General features: G+C 48.3%; 1 protein-coding gene across 1 annotated transcript in view; it reads right to left on the bottom strand.

Moving 5' to 3' along the window:
* Positions 1–19,903, bottom strand: part of tenm4 (teneurin transmembrane protein 4) — a 3,407,721-nt gene that overhangs the window by 2,960,892 nt on the left and 426,926 nt on the right. Inside the window, exon 2 of the mRNA XM_072476554.1 lies at positions 17,003–17,050. The gene's annotated coding sequence lies outside the window, so the exon portion shown is untranslated. The remainder of the gene's footprint in view (positions 1–17,002; positions 17,051–19,903) is intronic.

Genomic DNA, 19,903 nt, shown 5'->3' with positions numbered 1-19,903 from the left:
CCCCGCCGAAGTCTCCGGTACCGGAGATTGGGCAGGGGCGGGAATCGGGCCGTGCCGGTTGACGGGACCCCCCGCTCAATTCTCCGGCCCGGATGGGCCGAAGTCCCGCCCAGAAATTGCCTGTCCCGCCGGCGTAAATTAAACCTGGTATTTACCGGCGGGGCCAGGCGGCGTGGGCGGGCTCCGGGGTCCTGGGGGTGCCCCCACGGTGGCCTGGCCCGCGATCGGGGCCCACCGATCCGTGGGCGGGCCTGTGCCGTGGGGGCACTCTTTCCCTTCCGCCTCCGCCACGGCCTCCACCATGGCGGAGGCGGAAGAGACTCTCCCCACTGCGCATGCGCAGGAAACTGTCAGCGGCCGCTGACGCTCCCGCGCATGCGCCGGGAAACTGTCAGCGGCCGCTGACGCTCCCGCGCCGCATTTCCACGCCAGCTGGCGGGGCAACAAACGCCATTTCCGCCAGCTGGCGGGGCGGAAATCCCTCCGGCGTCGGCCTAGCCCCTCAATGTTGGGGCTCGGCCCCCAAAGATGCGGACATTCCGCACCTTTGGGGCGGCGCGATGCCTGTCTGATTGGTGCCGATTTGGGCGCCAGTCGGCGGACATCGCGCCATTGGGGGAGAATTTCGCCCCAGATGTGGAAGGACTGCAGAACTTTGATCTGATCTGTTGATTATGGGATCGTTTTCGCTCTGTCAATCACATGTTGATTCTGCTGTTCAGCATACATGTAGTTTGTGTTGTAGTTTCATGAGGTTGGCACTTCATATTTACGTGTGCCTAGCATACTGCTCTAGCCATGCTCTCCTGCACTCCCTACTGAACCAGAGTTGATCCCATGCTTTGATGGATATGCAAAAGGACATGTGAGGGATATGCTGGACCATGGCATTTAAGATTGTGGTTGAATACAGTTCAACTGCTACTAATGGCCCACAGCACTGCTAGCATGTGCTGAGCTGCCAGATCTGTTCAAAGCCTAGTCCACTTGCCAGGATCATAATGCGACACAACATCATCGAGCCAGAATATAAAGACGGGACTTTGTCTCAACAAAGACAGTGTGGCGTTTACCCCTACCAATATTGCCAAGGGCAAATGCGTCTGAGATGGATTGGTGAGGGTGAAGTGTCTTTTCCTTCTTGTTGGTCCTCTCACTACCTGCCACAGGATCAGTCTGGCAGATAGTCCCTTTGAACTGGGCCAGCTCAGTGGTGCTGCTACCAAACCTCTCTTGGTGAGGAATATTGTAGTTTCCCAACAAAAGTGCATTCTGTTCCCTTATGGCCTTCAGTGGTTCATCCATGCAGAGTTCAACATAAAGGAGTATTTAACACCTGTGCTTCCACAGTTCAAATCTACCTACAAGTTAGCATTAAATTGGATTGGATTTTTGCAGTGCTAAGAAGATGTCACAGAACTTTAAAAATGCAGCTAGGATTGAGTCCCAGACCCTTGGCGCCCGCAATTTTCACCAGCATGGGATAGGAGTACAGGCTGGTGCGATTTCCGAGAGCACACTCTGCACCCTTGACCCGATCAGCTCCATAGTTAGAATAAACATCTCCTAGTGCCCTGCAATTTTTGTGGAGTGGGTCCAGCCTTTCAAAGCATTGTGGTTCATGGTCTCTTAGAGGAACCATGAACCATCAAGCCCCTCCACCCAACCTCCATGGCTCCCATATCCTCCATGCCAAGCTATGCACCTGTAACCACCCCAATAGCCCCATAACCCCCCATACCAAGCTATGGGACTTCCATGTACAAGCACCCAGTATGCAGAACCAATTTATCCTACAGTAACAATATTATGTGCGGACAAACCTTTAAAAAACAGTTATTCATTCCTAACTTTCTGCTTTTAAAAAATAACTGCTTTTATTACAGCCCTAAAAGATGTCGATCATCCAGATCTTTAAAGTCTCAATAGCAGTAACTACAAGCACTTGACACCTATTTATCTTCTGTAAATAAACATTGTGTGACAGAAGAGACAATAGAGAAGGAGCTGTTTTCCCCTGTGGACAGTTCAAAACAGACTAATGAATGCCTGGGCTCTCAGCCAAGACTGCATAATGACGCTCGGCTGAGAAGCTTTCAAACAGCTTGCCTTGGCACCGAGCATTTCTTGTGGCTGCCTCAACACCCTTACTGGGATCAGGTGGTGGTGGTGGGGGGGAAGGTGGCAACAGGCCTGACTCCAGTTATCACCCACCCAGAAACCCCCACCCCACCCAAACCACCACCCTCCCCAGAAAATAATCACATTTTTGTGTTCACTCTCTCTCAAGGTGCACAAACTGCCTGCTCCCTGCCTCTCGGATAAAAATCCAGCCTGTTAACTCTGTTTCTCAATCCAAGAATCAGGTTACTTGCATGAATGGGACAGCCGTACTTCTGTGGTGTCTGCCCAATTGTGACAGGTTCTCCTAGTCCAAGGGAAATATCTGTTCAAGCCAAACTTCAGTGTAAGCTAATCAATATCCTGTAGGATTGATTATCTTATTTTTCTAATGTTTTGTATTCTTGTGCTCTTCTTTGTGGGGTAGCATGATGGCACAGTGGTTAACACTGGTGCCTCACAGCGCCAGGGAGCCGGGATCAATTCCGGCATTGGGTGACTGTCAGTGTGGAGTTTGCACGTTCTCCCCGTGTCTGCGTGGGTTTCCTCCGGGTGCTCCGGTTTCCTCCCAAAGATGTGCAGGTTAGGTGGATAGAGTCCTTCGGCCCAGCTTGTCCATGCCACTCAGTTTCTATCACTAAGCTAGTCCACCAAATCATCAAGTGCTGGCAACATCCTCAGAAAATCGTAAGGATTGGCCATGCTAAATTGCCCCTTAGTGTCCAAAGGTTAGTTGGCTTTACGGGACAAAGTTTAGGTGGGGTTACGGAGTTGCGGGGGTTTTGCGGGTGATTAGACCTGAGTGGAATCCTCTCTCAGAGGGTCGGTGCAGATTTGATGAGGCGAATGGCCTCCTTTTGCACTGTGGCGATTCTATGATTCACTCAGAACATAATGAAAATTACAACAGCCCAATAGTGGTTATTCCCATCAAGCCTGTCAAGAGGCCTGGGGCTCTCTTGAACATGGCAGGGCATGAGTTGAAGATCCAGGAATGCCTAATCCATTGATTGACCACTTGTTCACTGAAATAATGACCTCAATATTAATGAAAGGATAGAAGGGATGTGCTGCGAGACCAATAGTGGGCAAAAAACCTGTCAAGATCTGGCACATAGAGGCCCTGCTGTTATAAACATCTAAATAACTCTTTGTCCATTCCTGTCTGATATCTAACAAGATTTAATGTCTGGCAAGAGTCGAAATTTAATGGCAGGAGGCCACAGCTGGATATTCACTGTGGGTACTCAGTGACTGCTGGGTTAGGTCTGCTCCCAGGCAGCCTATAGTACAGACATTCAATTGATCCTCTGTCTTGGCGTCCATTATGCTCGTGGGCATTGGATGTTAATTAGGCCCTGCTTGCCTTGTGTGGGACTTCATTTTTGACCTGATTTGAGGCAATGAAAGTTTAAATGGCCGGGAACGAACTGTGTGTGAGCCCGGAGACGGAATTATAAAAATGTTAATCTCTTCCTCATACCATTTCTGTTTGGTGAAAAAGGTGGGGTTGTGGAGGCGAGGGAGGGGTGGATGCGATGGGGCGAGAGGGAGGGGGGTGGGGGATTTTAAAATTGGGGCTGCACACCAGCAGGTTAATTATGAGTTTACTTCCCTTCAAGTGCAGATTGTGCCCTCTGGTCCTGTGGTTTTAGAAAAGTTCATTGTTTACATTGCAACCTGCTTTGAGAATCCTGGAATCATGCTGGCTGCCTTCTCCAAGATATTTTCATTCACTGCAATGTCCCCTTTGTTCTGTGGTGAACACAAAAAGCACAGTATTGTGTTCTAGGTACAATCGCACCAATAATTTATAAAGTGGCAAGACTACCTCATTATTTCGGCTCAATATTACCGTTTAATATCTCTGAAAATCTGTGGCAGGACTCTCTGGTCCTCCAGCCGAGTGTTTCTCAGCGGCCGCCGATTCTATCCTCCCGCTGCTTGTCAAAGCACCCCAAGCCACTGCAAACCCCGCTGCCATGGGGAAAAGTGAATCCCGACGACCAGAGAATTCCAGCCCTGATCTTACTCACTGCCATTGAGAATTGTCCTGATAGCCTTTGTTTATTGAAACTCAGGAGCCACAGATTTTCCTTTTATCTTATTTCTTTTTTATTTAAGTAATAATCCTTTTGTGGACTTTTTGTTCCTTTATAGTTTCCTGGCATAGTTCCTTAAGGATCCAATGCAAGATTAATTTACATAAGACTGCATTGCTGTTTGGCAACCCTATTTGTGTTAGAAGCTGGTTCGTGATGCAGGGCAGGGCAAGCAGCATGGGTTCAATTCCTGTATCGGCTGAGGTTATTCATGAAGAACTGTCTTCAGAACCTTATCCCTCGCCTGAGGTGTGGTGATCCTCAGGTTAAATCACCATCAGTTAGCTCTCACCCTCAATGGGGAAAGCAGCCTATGGTCATCTGGGACTATGGCGACCTTACCTCTGCAATACGACCTAGTTCCCTTTCGGGGAGAAACTTATTTGTGCCTTTACAGCTTGGGTCCATCATTCGTGATGCCTGGGTCCTACTTTATCCTTCGTTTTTCTTTTTCTCTTCATATAGTTTTTTAAAATTAATATCCTTTACTTTTCTTGTCAGGTTTACTTTGAAATTTCCTTTGCTCTTCTGGTGCTTTTTTAATACTTCTGACATGGATCTTTGATATTTAATCCATCTTCATTTTATGGCACTACATTAATGACATAAAATAGCTTTGCTTTCTTTCGGAGTGCAGAAGGAGGTAATTGGGCCCATCGAGTCTGCACTGACCTTCCGAAATAGAGCTCTACCTAGGCTCACTCCCCAGCCCCACCCCCGTAGCCACACGCATTGGTCATGGCCAATCCACCTGACCTGAACATTTTTGAAAACTAAGGGACAATTTAGCATGTCCAATCTACCTAACCTGCACATTTTTGGACTGGGGAAGGAAACCAGAGCACCCGGAGGAAACTCACGCAGACAAGAGGAGAATGTACAAATTCCACAAGTCATCCAAGACCAGAACTGAGCCCCCGTCCCTGGCACTTTTGAGCTTGCGTTTTGAACTTTTAAGAGCTTCTAACCTCTGAATTATCTTTTAGAACTACTCAGCTGATGTCCCTCGAACTTAAAAAGCCTATTAATAAATATACCTCTTGAACGCTGCTTTTGGCTGTTTTCATCAGCACGGTGACACAGTGGTTAGCACTGCTACCTCACGGCGCCAGGAACCCAGTTTTATTCCAGCCATGTCTGTGTGGAGTTTGCACGTTCTTCCCGTGTCTGCATGGGTTTCCTCCGGGTGCTCCAGCTTCCTCCCACTGTCCAAAGATATGAAGGTTAGGTTGATTGGCCATGCTAAATTGCCCCTTAGTATCCAGAGATGTGCAGGTTAGGTTGTGGGGTAGTGGGGATAGGGCAGGTTGGGCAGTGGAGTGAACCCAGGCAGAGTGCTCTTTCCGAGGGTCGGTGCAGACCCGATGGGCCAAATGGGCTCTTCTGCACTGAAGTGATCCTATGAAGTGTCTTTAAATCCTCCATGCTGTCCAATACTGGAAAGTGTTTTGAAATGTTCATCTATTTAAGTCGATGTGCAGATGAAAAGATATGCTGCTACATTATAGGGTTTAACTGCAACAGGACATCCAATCTATAATGTTCTGAAGACAAAACTGATATTGAATATTTGAGATAAGATTAACAGAAAATGTTTCATTTGTTAACTCTTAAATTGGAGAATTTAGAATCATACATTGATGTTTGACATATGTCATAATATACACCAGTATATCATGGTGCAGACACACACACTGGTGGACACACAGCAAGACCAATCAACACACACAACACCGCAGCCAATCACCAGTTAGAGCACACTCGCTATAAAGACAGAGGGCATCAGAGTTCCCGCTCATTCGGGATGCAGATTCTCAGAAGGACAGAGCTTACAGCTTACAGCACAGATCTTCACCATGTGCTGAGTGCATAGACTGGTTAGGACAGGCATAAGTCTTTAGTTTAATCTAACATCGTGTTAACCCACAGTGAAAGTATGTTCAACAGTTTCTAACTTAATAAAATAGTGTTGTACTATTTTAAGTGTTGGTGGCACCCAACACAACATGATACCAGGAGTTGAGGGATGTTAGAACTTCTGAGACCTACTTGCAAGTGATCTGCCTTCCACCAGCATACAGCCATCCTGCAAAATGGACAGCGTCTGTCCGCCGCCGCCGCTCCGCATCACCGGTAACCTAGGGGCCAACTGGAAGATATTCAAACAACACAGACTGGGAAGCTGCCTCAGACACCAGGAAGATCGCTCTCTTCCTATCCACGGCCGGGGAACATGCCATCCACATTTTCAATTCTCTCACCTTTGCTGATGGTGAAGATAAATAAAATTCAAGACGGTCCTCCTCAAATTTGACAGTCACTGCAACATCGGGGTGAATGAAAGTTTTGAGCGCTATGGATTCCAACAGCAGGGTAAGGATGAACCTTCCCAGTCCTTTCTCACCCACCTTGCGCAGTCCTGCAATTACGGGCCCACCTCCGACTCCATGATACGCGACCAGATCGTTTTTCGTGTTCAGTTGGATCCCCTATGCCAGCAGATCCTCAAGGTAAAGCAGCTCACCGTAGCGATTGCCATCGAGACCTACATGATACACGAACACGCCATTAGTCGGTATTCCCACAGGCAAGCGGCTGAAACGGTGCGGCAAGGTCCCCACAAGGCAGAACGGGTCCAAGCAATCGAGCAACTCCAGGGCCTCAGCCTGGATGAGGGCGGCCATTTTGCGTGCTTTTCGCGGACTCCCGCGCTTGTGCGCAGCGAACGAGGGGACGGTGATGTCGACGAACGTACTGCGCAGGCGTGCACCATGTACGACCGCACCACGCATGCGCGGTGGCGCAGCAAACGTACTGATGCTGCAACGTGCGGCAACTGTGGCTCCGCCCACTTAAAGCGGCAATGCCCTGCCAAATCCCGACGATGCCTGAGATGTGGCAAACCTGGCCACTATGCTGCTTTATGCAGATCAGCTCAGCCTGCCAACTCTTGTCACTCCAGCCAGCCTCGCAGGAATGTCCGGGCCATTCAACCCATGGTCACCGAGTCTGATTCGGACCTGCTACCCGATTTTGACACCGAGGACCCGAAGGCGCCTTTTCGAGTCGGTATCGTTACAAAAAACAGTGTGTCCCCGAAGCAAAGAATCCAGCCTCTATCGGTATACAGCATCGATCCAGACGATGAGTGGTGTGCCACCCTTACGGTCAACCGATCCCAAATACGAATCCGCCTGGACACTGGTGCCTCTGCCAATCTCATTGGCCTCCAAAGCCTTCGTGTCAAACCAGCCATCCTCCCATCAGCCTGCCAGCTATTAGATTATCATGGCAATGCCATTGCTGCCAGTGGCTCATGCCAACTTGAAGTGACGCACAGGTCATGCAAAGCCATCCTTCCCTTTGAAACCGTGGGCTCCTCGAAAGCCTCCCTGCTTGGCGCGCAGGCATGCAAGCTGTTGACCCTAGTTCAGAGAGTTCACTCTCTCTCTCCTGCTGACGCATCTGCCTTTCAGGACACCGACTTCAGGGCGCAGCTCGACGCCATTATCAACCAGTACCGCAAAGTCTTCGAGGGCATGGGCACGCTCCCGTACACCTACAAGATTTTATTAAAACCGAATGCCACGCTTGTGGTGCACGCACCTCGCAGGGTCCGAGCACCCCTTAAGCACCGCCTCAAGCAGCAGCTGCAGGACCTCCAGAACCAAGGAGTGATTTCCAAAGTCACGGAACCGACCGACTGGGTCAGCTCCATGGTATGTATAAAAAAGCCTTCCGGCGAATTGAGAATTTGCATTGATCCCAAGGATCTAAATCGCAATATTATGAGAGAGCACTATCCAATTCCCAAGCGCGAAGAGCTCACATGTGAGATGGCTCGCGCCAAGCTCTTTACCAAACTCGACGCCTCAAAAGGATTCTGGCAAATCCAGCTTGATAAATCCAGCAGGAAACTCTGCACATTTAATACCCACTTTGGAAGGTATTGTTACAACAGGATGCCGTTTGGGATCATCTCTGCATCAGAAGTGTTCCATAGGATTATGGAACAAATGATGGAAGGTATTGAAGGTGTTTGCGTCTATGTCGATGACATAATCATTTGGTCCACATGCAGGAGCATGTTAGTCGCCTCCAGCGCGTATTCACGTATTCAGACGTATACATGAGCATGGTCTCCACCTCAACAGGGTCAAATGCTCTTTTGGTCAGACGGAACTCAGGTTCCTTGGGGACCACATCTCCCAATTGGGTGTGCAACTGGATGCAGACAAGGTAGCTGCCATCACAGCTATGAAAACACCAGAGGACAAGAAGGCGGTCCTCCGATTTCTAGGCATGGTCAATTTTTAGGGAAATTCATCCCTAACCTCGCCTCTCATACCACGGCTCTCACGAACCTGGTCAAGAAGACGACAGACTTCCAATGGCTCCCTGCCCACGAGCATGAATGGAGAGAACTCAAGACAAAACTGACCACGGCCCCGGTCTTAGCTTTCTTTGATCCAGCAAAGGAGACCAAAATTTTGACCAATGCCAGTCAATCTGGCATTGGGGCAGTGCTCCTGCAACGTGATGAGGCCTCATCATGGGCCCCCGTTGCATATGCATCACGTGCGATGACGCCAACGGAGCAGCGCTACGCGCAGATAGAAAAGGAGTGCCTGGGCCTTCTGACCAGAGTGGTTAAGTTTCACATGTGTACGGACTTCCTCAATTCACCGTCGAGACCGACCATCGCCCGCTGGTCAATATAATACAGAAAGACTTGAACGACATGACGCCTCGCCTCCAGCGTATTCTTCTCAAGCTCCGGCGATACGACTTCCAGCTGGTATACATCCCAGGCAAAGACCTCATCATTGCTGACGCGCTCTCCAGGGCAGTCAACACTCCATGTGACCCAGCGGGATTTATCTGCCAGGTTGACGCCCATGTGGCATTCGCGGCCTCCAATCTACCTGCCTCGGATGAACGCCTCGTCCAAATTCGCCGCGAGACGGCGGCTGACCCCTTGCTACAGCGTGTAATGTGCCACCTAACGGACGGGTGGCTCAAGGGCCAATGCCCTCAATTATACAATGTCAGAGATGATCTGGCGGTAGTAGACGGGGTTCTTCTAAAATTGGACCGCATTGTCATCCCACATAGCATGCGCCAGCTTGTCCTGGAACAACCACACGAGGGACATCTTGGCGTGGAAAAGTGCCGCCGACTGGCCCGAGAGGCAGTGTACTGGCCCGGCAATAATGAGGACATAGCGAACACAGTGCTCAAACGCTCCACTTGTCAGCGCTTCCAGCCGGCCCAACCACGTGAGACCCTGCAGCCCCATGAGTTGGTCACGTCACCATGGACCAAGGTGGGCATCGACCTGTTCCACGCGCTGGGTAGAGACTATGTCCTGATCGTGGACTACTTTTCGAATTACCCGGAGGTGATACGGTTGCACGACCTCACCTCGTCTGCAGTCATTCGTGCATGTAAAGAAACCTTTGCTCGACACGGCATCCCGCTCTCGGTTATGTTGGCCAATGGCCCCATTTACTTTGCCAGCCAAGAATGGTCCAACTTTGCCAGGCGGTACAATTTTGCCCATGTGACGTCCAGTCCCCTGTACTCCCAATCCAACGACAAAGCGGAGAAGGGAGTACACATCGTCAAACGGCTCCTATGCAAGGCTGCCAATGCTGGGTCCAATTTCTACCTTGCCTTGCTGGCCTATCGCTCCGCCCCATTGTCCACTGGCCTGTCGCCAGCCCTGTTACTCATGGGTCACACCCTGAGGATGACAGTGCCGTCCATCCATGTCCCAGACCTCGACCACGTTCCGGTCCTTCACCGGATGCAGCTGTCTCGTGCACAGCACAAGGCGGCTCATGACTCCCGTGCAGCTGATCTCCCTGCTCTGGCTCCAGATGACAACGTCCGCGTCCATCTTCCGGATGGTGGCTGGTCTGCAACCGCTGTTGTCCTTCGGCAGGTGGCTCCCCGCTCGTTCCTGGTTCATCTACCGGATGGCTTTATTCTGCGCCACACTCGACGCACCCTTCGTCTCGTTCCACGCTCGCCACGTGATCCTCCAGTGTCTCCTCGCCCTCCTGCTGACCCTGCCACGGACTATGCAGAGCTCCCTGTCACTCTGCCTCCCCCTGACTTTGACGCAGTCCAGCCCGCTCCTGAACCAGCGGCTCTCGACCCACCCTTGAGGCGGTCAACCAAAATTCGTCACCCACACAGCAAGACCAATCAACACAAACAACACCACAGCCAATTACCAGTTAGTGCACACTCACTATACAGACAGGGGGCATCAGAGTTCCTGCTCATTCGGGATGCTTCTCAGAAGGACAGAGCTTACAGCTTACAGCACAGATCTTCACCATGTGCTGAGTGCATAGACTGGTTAGGACAGGCATAGGTCTTCAGTTTAATCGAACATCGTGTTAACCCACAGTGAAAGTATGTTCAACAGTTTCTAACCTAATAAAATAGTGTTGTACTATTTTAAGTGTTGGTGGCCTGTATGTGTTCCACGGATCCAGAGCACCCAACACAACAACATAGAATTGTAAAAAAGCATGCCAGGACCAACAGCAGGCATACCTAAAAATCAAATGCCAACCTGGTGAAGCTACAACAGAAGATTGGGTGCTTACTAAACATTGGAAAGAGCATGCTGTAGGCAACATCAAATGACCTCACAACAAATGGATCAGATTAGAGCTCTACAGTCCTGAATGGTGATAGACAATTAATCTCAATCATCAGCAAAGTGATGGAAGGTATAGTCGACAGTGCTATTAAGTGGCACTAGCACACTGACAACCTGCTCATCCATGTTCTGTTTGGTTTCTGCCACAACTACTCAGTTGCTGAGATCATTATAGCCTTAGTTCAAACATAGAAGAGTTAAATTTCAGTCTGAAGAGAAAAAGTGACTGGACTTGACATCATGGTAGTATTTGACCAATTAGCATTAGGCCCATTAAAACTGAAGTAAGTCGGAATAAATGAGAAAATACCCCAAGGCTTGAGATACAGACTGAAATTCCTCAGCAGAGTATCCCAGCTAATTCATCTTCATCTATTTCACCTATGGCCTTTCCTCCATTATAAAGTTAGAAATGGGAATGTTCCCTGATTATTGCACAGTTCCATTCATAACTCATTCAATATTGTAGCAGTCTATGCTCACAGGCAGTTAGACCTGGACAACATATGAGCTTGGGCTGATATGCAGCAAGTAACATTCATAACACACAAGTGCTTGGTAATGGCAATCCAATCATGTTCTTGACATTCAACATTACAATCGTTAAGTCCCCCACTATCAACATCCTGGAGTCATCATCGATCAGAAATTGAACTGAGCCGACCACATAAATACTGTGGCTAGAAGAGCAGGTCAAACACTTGGAATTCTGCAAGGAGTGACTCACCTCTTGACTTCTTAAATCCTTTCTGCCATCTACAAGCCACAAGTTAGGAGTGCGATGGAGTATTCTCCACTTGCTTGGATGAATGCAGTTCCAACAACTCTCTAGAAGCTCAACAACATTCAGGACTAAGTAACCTACTTGATCTGCACTCCATCCCTAACCTTAAAAATTCACTCCCTCTATCATCAGCACACAGTGTGGTTGCAGTGTGTACTTACTACAAGATGCACCTCAACAGTTCGCCAGCACATACTGAATCCAAGACCTTTATGAAACAGGGACAGTAGGGGAACAGCTCTGCCTACAGGTTCCCCTCCAAGTCACACACTACCGTGACTTGGAAATTGTGAAGTCTCAGGCAAGCAACCACTCGGATGCGATGACTGTAGAAAAGTTTTGATTTATTCTTCTTACGATTTACACCGCCTACTCCCCGAAGGATCTCCTGTGGGCGGCCCCCACCTGGGTCAGGGTATTTATGTCCCAGCAGTCCTAGGAAAACAGGAGCTAGCCAAGCCCCTCTTATCTAGATAAATCATACTCAGATGGGGCCACAAGGACTCTGAAGGCACAGATCCCGGAGTCTCCTATCGGGTTATAACAGAAATATATCAGCGGTCCTTCGTTACCACTGTGTCAAAGTCCTTGTCGGACAGCAAACTGCAGTAGTTTATCAAGCAGGCTTGTCGCCACTTTTTCATGGGCAATTAGAATGAGTATCAAATGCTGAATTGCCAGTTATTTCCCCATCCCATGAATGATAAAAATGATACTGCACAGAAGGAAGCCATTCGGCATATCATACTTGTACTGGATTTTTGAAAGAACAAACCAATTCATCCCACTCCCCTGTCCTTTCTCCATGGCACTGCAAAAAATTGATATTCAGGTATATGCTCAATTAGCTTGTGAAAGTTACTATTGAATCTGCTTTTTCTTTTTCAGGCAGCGCATTCAGGATTATAACTAGTCACCGCATAACAAAAATTCTCCTAATTTTCCACTTTCAAGTTGCCATTTGTTCCGTGAATGTCTGCTGCATGCAGGCAGAACATGCTGCATTTGTGAAACTGTGCCTCTTGCTGAGGTTCTTTGCCCTCCAGGTTAGCAGGGATGAATGGAAAGTCATGACAACTCCAGAGATTTTCCAATATGTGCTCCCAGCATACAAGACTCTCCAGTGTGCGCATAATTTTGCAATATCATTTCACAAGACTGTTGGCTGAAATGATGCATTTGACAGCAGTAGCAGCTTAATGATAGGCATCAACCGCGCCTGATTTTTTATTGGAAATTGGAAAATGAAAAAAAAAAATGAAAACACCCTTTCTCCACCGTTCTCTCCCCTCCTACTTCCTTTTAGAAAAAAGACATGCATTTACATCTCATTTGGCACAACTTCAGAACATCCCAATGTGCCTTACAGCCAATTAAATAATTTGAAGTAATTTGCTGTTGTGATGTACAGAAAGGCAGCACAAGATACAACAAACAAACCTAAAAACTTCTGATCCGGCAGAAAGAGTGCTGCCATTCAATCAAGAGGGACAGTCACATCTCCTGAGATTAACGGCTCCTTGCTGTGGCATGATAACCCTCCAATAGCTCATCCACATGGCAATTACTCATATGGAAGGCTCAATAGTGAAAATCAACAGGCAATTTGACACATAAGGTATCACAGAGCAGGTCAGGCTTGATTGAATGCAATTCTCACTAACAATCACTGTGCAGCAATATAAAATGGGACTCATGGTCAGTTTTGCACTTTCTAAACATGGGACACAGTGGTCAAGTTTAACCCCTTAAAGTTGCTCAAGCTGATGTTGAATCACTCAGAACATATCAGATTGAATCCAGAGTTGTTCTGGTCTATATGGTTTGTGCCTGAAATGGATTACCTCACTAAGCTTGGAGGGTAGTCTTCAAAATGTACTTTTATATATCAGAATAAATATTCAACTTTCTGCCACCATCCCTAAGCTAATGATGCATTACTATCTGGCTGCAACACTGCCTAAATCAGTCAACATTTTCTTCAACTCATCAAGAAGCTTTCACTAATACCTGTGTGGTACTGAATCCAGCTCTGCCAACTTTCCACCTTGCCATTTCAGGCTGAGCTGGATGGTATTCAAATTCAGTATTTTCCTCAAAGCTCAGGAGAATGTTCCTTTTGTTCTCAACGTGTGATCAATGCTGGCAGTCTCATTTGTTATCCATCCCCAATTGCTCTGAGGTGATTAGGAGCCGTCTCCTTAAACTGTAGCAGTCGTCATGCTGAACAAGAGTTCCCATGATGGTGTTGGGTAGAGAATTCCAAGATTTTGAGCTCACATCCTGTTATAAGCCTGCACAGGACTCATCGAGCTGGGGGTGATTGTTACCTCACGCTGATTAAGCTGTGAGTTAACCAATACTAGTATAACAGGTCAGCTTCTATGGACACCACGATTGAGGTCCACAGAAATGGGAGAATTCCTGGCTCCACAAGCCATTACTTTTAAAAATGGATGCCCAGATGTTGAATTATCAGCCCAGTGGAGGATAGGCTAGATTAGAAGTCAGGGTGGATGACCTGGAAGTAATGAGCAGACAAAAATAAATCATGAGCCTTGGCTTGGAGCCCAAATATCCATTACTGTGATGAAACAGGAGCACCCCAGGGAGAATATTGCTTGATTGACAGCTCTGGCTGACTGATCTCAGCTCTTGGCAGTCAATTCCACAATGTTTGTTTACAGAGGTTAAAAGGTTTCAAGTGCTTGCAGTTTCTATTATTGATGCTTTCTTGGGCTTCGATGATTGACACTTTTACTGGGCTGTGGTGAAAGGATTGTGTTAACATAATGGAAAGTAATAGGACCATGAGAAATAGGAACAGAGTAGGCCATTCAGTCCTTTCAGCGTGCTCCATCATTTAAAAATTAAAAAAAAAAATTTAGGGTACCCATTTCATTTTCTCCAATTAAGGGGCAACTTAGCATGTTCAATCCACCTACCTTGCACATCTTTAGGTTGTGGGGGCGAAACCCACGCAAACACGGGGAGAATGTGCAAACTCTACACGGACAGTGACCCAGAGCAGGGATCGAACCTGGGACCTGGATGCCATGAGACTGCAGTACTACCACTGCGCCACTGTGTTGCCCTAAGCGTGCTCCATCATTTAATAAGATGTAACACTAACTATGTCCACTGCTTGCCTTTGCTCCGTAACCATTAATTCTTCCACTAGTTAAAATCCTACTGATTTCAGCATGAAAGAATTTAAGGTCTCAGCCTCTACAGCTTCCTGGGGTAAATAATTCCAAAGATTTACCACTCTTTGAGAGAAGAAATTCTTCCTCAAATCCGTCTTAAATGAGCATTCACATTTTCTGCGCCAATACCCTCTGGTCCTACACTATCCCATGAGTGGAAACATTCTCCCCTGTGTCTAACCCCTAAGAATCTTATATATTTCAATCATTCGCATTCTTCTAAACTCTAAGGAGTACAGATCCAACCTGCTAATCATTACTTTTTAAAAAGCTTTTTGATACATCCTATTGCCACTATTCGATTAACTGGACTCTGTCCAGTGTAGTGTGAATCAATGCACAAATTAGCGTTTTGACATGAGGAGCTATGGTGGTAACTAGTTGTCTGGCATGGGGCAATGAGATGGCATGGTGATGGCAATGAAAGTGAGTGAGAAGGTGTGAGGGGTAAGGGCTAGAGCACATGTCAGTTTTTATTTTAACTTGAACAAAGTTGCATCGCACGGAGCAAACCTTTTAAACACTCCGCCTTGGCACCTGGAAGCCTCTGTGGCTGCCTCTGACCTCTTTCCCACATCAGCTGACCCGACTGCTGCCCACACTACAACCCCAATCACTACCCCTATCCTACACCCCTACACCTTCCCCCCCCCCCCCCCCCCCCAGCTCCGGGCGGGCCATGAAGAAGCCCCCTTTGTGGACATATTCTCCCAAAGTAGGCATACATTTTCCCAACTCTCGAAACCCACCTTGGTTATGAAAATCCAGGCCATTAATGCTGTTTCTCTCTTCACAGATGCTGCTCGATCTGCTGAGTATTCCCAGCATTTTCTGTTTTCAATCTATAATTCTGAATTGCTTTCATAAACGGCTGCTCAAATACTGTGATGCATTAAGTCTAACTTAAACTTAAATAAAATCATAAATGTTACAAATCTGGCGCGAATCAGTCCGGCATCGCGCCGCCCCAAAGGTGAGGAATTCTCTGCATCTTGAGGGGCTGAGCCCTCACCTTGAGGGGCTAGGCCCGTGCCGGACTGATTTCCGCCCCGCCAGCTGGCGGGAAAGGCCTTTGGTGCCCCGCCAGCTGGCGCGTAAATGACTTTGCCATGCGGCACATGCGCGGGAGCGTCAGCGGCCGCTCACGGCATCCCCATGCATGCGCAGTGGAGGGGGTCTCTTCCGCCTCCGCCATAGTGGAGACCACGGCGAAGGCGGAAGGAAAAGAGTGCCCCCACGGGACAGGCCCGCCCACGGATCGGTGGGCCCCGATTGCAGGCCAGGCCACCGTGGGGGCACCCCCCGGGGCCAGATCGCCCCGCGCCACCCCCAGGACCCCGGAGCCCGCCTCGCCGCCTTGTCCCGCCGGTAAGATAGGTGGCTTGATTCTCGCCGGCGGGACAGGCATTCCAGCAGCGGGACTTCGGCCCATCGCGGGCCAGAGAATCGCCGTGGGGGGGGCCCGCCAACCGGCGCGGCGCGACCCGCCAAATATCCGGTGCCGGAGAATTCGGCAACCGGCGGGGGCGGGATTCACGCCAGCCCCCGGCGATTCTCCGACCCGGTGGGGGGGTCGGCGAATCCCGCCCATGGAGTCAGCTTGAAACTGTTGAACATACATTCCGCAGGGCTAATGGAGAACAGTGTACACTTTCTTCAGAAGGTCAACATACAGACACAAGTAAAAGCCAAAGCAGAAGTGTCTTCAGCTAAGTAGCAAAAGTATAACAAATGGCAACTGCTCTGTTAAGATTAATTTATGCCTGACTGGGAGTCTGAAAGCAACAGCAAATCGTATAATCGCTTAAATTCACATTGGCACAAGGTAAATACGGTCAATAATGATTTAGTATATTAATCTTTAGCTGTGATATTCCACACTGCTGTTTTACTCCTTTCTATAATGTTACTTGTCTGTTTGATCAAAAAGCAGGGTCTGTCACAAAGATAATACAATAAAGAGCATAATTTAAAGTATCAGAAGTACATGTTCGTTGTTACAAATCTCAGGACATCAGCACACAAAGTGTATTTGAGTATCATCTATCAAAGCTAAACAAATTCTAGGGAATGGTACAAGTAAACAGAAGGGCAGATTTCATAATCATACCTCATTCATTCAGCTTCAGTACATTTGCAGCCACAGGGATCTTGTTATCTGTAAAATTAAACAAATAAAGCCATTAATATCCAATCACAACGTTTTTCAGTTACAGTGTGGGTTATCTGAGAAACATCCATGGATTGCAAAGAATGATTTATCTTGATTATATGGTGACATCTGTACAATTTTATTAATTACGCCACTCAGATACAAACTGCATATTGGATTATGAATTATTAATTTGGATTTGTTGTAAAATAAACCATTACAATCCAATCTGTAACTTTTTATTATATTTGGCCATGGAAGCCATGGACATGTTGGTTTTCCAAAAATTACACAAAATGTTATGGATTAAAAATGAATTATAGATTTAATTGAAAATTTCAGATGCGGATATTAAAATGGAAGTAGGCACATGGGAAACTGGATTTACTGCTGGTGGTGAGTGTCCCACCTGCCATCTAGAAGGCAAACGGGAGCCCTGTGTCGCCTCTTTTAGGGAAGGCCCATTACTGTCCTGTTAAGAGCATGATTGGCATTTAATTTGATGGACCATTCCCTGGGATCAAGGATCCCAGGGATAGAAGCCTAGCCTGCTGAGAGCTGCCAGCCAATCAGAGGCTAGCAGTGATATTGAAGGGCTGCGCCACTGGGGAAACAGGGGTTGCTACCGATATTACACCCACTGAAGCCTAGGACTGTCGCTGGATCCCAGACACAGAGATGAGTGATGGCGGATGGAGGTTGGGAGAGGGAGATCGGCAGCAACGGCAAGGGGGTGGCTCTCAGCAGGAATCGTTCCCAATGATAGGTCCTTGATCAGCACTGAGTGCCTTTGAATGAGGGAACTCATTTATGGGAACCTATAAGTAACCCTGTGAGTCCCCAAAGCTGCCAGGTTAATACCAGCACATTGACCTTCTTGCAGCACTGTATCCAGATCCTTGGGCTGAACACCTGGCATTGATCCTGATGGCTATCTACTCCCACCATCTTCACACTGACTGTCTTGAGAGTCTCCAGTTCCTCTATAGATAAATAAGTCAAGGCTATATCATGTGCCCAGAAAGAATATTGGGAGGTGAACTTTATTTTTAAAAAGCAACATGAAATATGGACATTGTATCTTCACAAAATGCACTCGAGAAAGTCAAGTACAAAATGTATTTTGTAATTTTCAGACAGACATGTCTGAACACACTCCTGGGGCGGAATTCTCCCCCCCTACGCCAGGTGGGAGAATCGCCCGGGCACCGCGCGAATCCCGCCACGCCACCCCGATGCCCGCACGCGATCTCCCACCCCCCCAAACCGGCGCGGCGTGAATCACGGCTGGCCGCTACGAGAATCGCCGCTTGCCGTTGGTAATGGGCGAACGGCGATTCTCCGGCCCAGATGGGCCGAGCGGCCTGCACAACACAACAGGTTCCCGCCGGCGTCATCCAGTCGCTGCCGGCAGGAACAGCGCGCGAACGCTGGGGGGGGGGGGCGGCCTGTGGGGGGGCGAGGGGGGTTCCTGCACCGGGGGGGACTCAAAAGCGGTCTGGCCCGCTCTGAAGGAGGACCTCCTTTCCTCCGCTACCCTGCAAGATCAATCCGACATCTTCTTGCGGGGCGGCCGCGGGGAGGACGGCAACCGCACAAGCGCGGGTGACGTCATTTACGCGGCGCCAGTTGCGTCATTTACGCGGCGCCGCTTTTACACGGCGCCAATTCCCGGCGTGCGTAAATGAAGTGGCGCCACTCCTAGCCCACCGGGGGTGGGAGAATGGGGGGAACGCCGGAGTGAAACACTCCGGTTTTCACTCCGGCGTCGGGACTTAGTCTCCCGATGAGAGAATTGCGCCCTTGGAAAGTCATTTAAAAGTAAATGGCCTTGGCAGATGCTGACTCAAACTGGCTGGAGAGGGAGCTGATACTATATTAATCCACAAGGGGAGCCAGCAAGCCAGTCTGGGATTAGCACCTCAGAGAGAGAGATTTCGCCCAGCATATAGGAAAGAACTCGGCTTCAAAACAGCAGTCATCTCAGACAGTGAAGAGGGGCCAATTTGTTTTATCTACAAGATCGCAATTCTTCACTATTGAGACTCAACCACAATTAAGGATTGTATAAAGAAATGACCTGTTTCTGTTTTACCCCAATCGTAATCCAAGTGCATTTTTATAAATCATCTTTTATTGTGTGTGAGTATCTGCTCAGTTGTTGTATTTCTATTTCTTATGCTGTGAAAATATACATTTATCCTTTCTTTTGATTTAAACTTACAAGAAAGCCTGTCCGTGTCTGTTCTTTAAAACCACAGCACCCAAGAGGTTAAAACACTCCTACTCAAAAAATGCATTTTGTTGCCATTCCTTGAGATGTGAGAAATGGGGGAACATCCCATATTATTCATCCCTCCCCGTCCATAACAAAATATAGCTCTCCTCCTTTCCACCTCTAGCGCAGATTCCAAAAGGTTGGAGCTGGCTATATCCCATGCTGTGCCAGTGTTCAATGTTTCACAGACGAGAACCACTTCCTGCATAACTGCAGGCAGATGCTCCAGCAATTATTTATTTCTCCTTTAAACAGTTCGGTCTAACTTCAAGTGCTGTTGGCCACTCATGATATTAACGATCGTTGAAGTTCCCAGCCAATCAACAGAGCGGTTAGCAGTAACTGGACAATTAAATCTTTTAAAATAGCAGGTAGCTGGGGTGGCAAGGTAGCACAGTCGTTAGCACTGGGACTACAGCACTGAAGACGGGGGTTCAATGCCCAGCCCTGGGCCACTGTCCATGTGGAGTTTGCACATTCTCCCCATGTCTGCGTGGATTTCACCCCCACAACCCAAACATGTGCCGGTTAGGAGGATTGGCCATGTTAAATTGCCCCTTAATTGGAAAAAAAAATTGGGT

Source organism: Scyliorhinus torazame, chromosome 15, assembly GCF_047496885.1.
Source record: "Scyliorhinus torazame isolate Kashiwa2021f chromosome 15, sScyTor2.1, whole genome shotgun sequence".
In the NCBI taxonomy this organism is placed as follows: Eukaryota; Metazoa; Chordata; class Chondrichthyes; order Carcharhiniformes; family Scyliorhinidae; genus Scyliorhinus; species Scyliorhinus torazame.
This window is presented reverse-complemented; position numbering and strand designations above follow the sequence as displayed.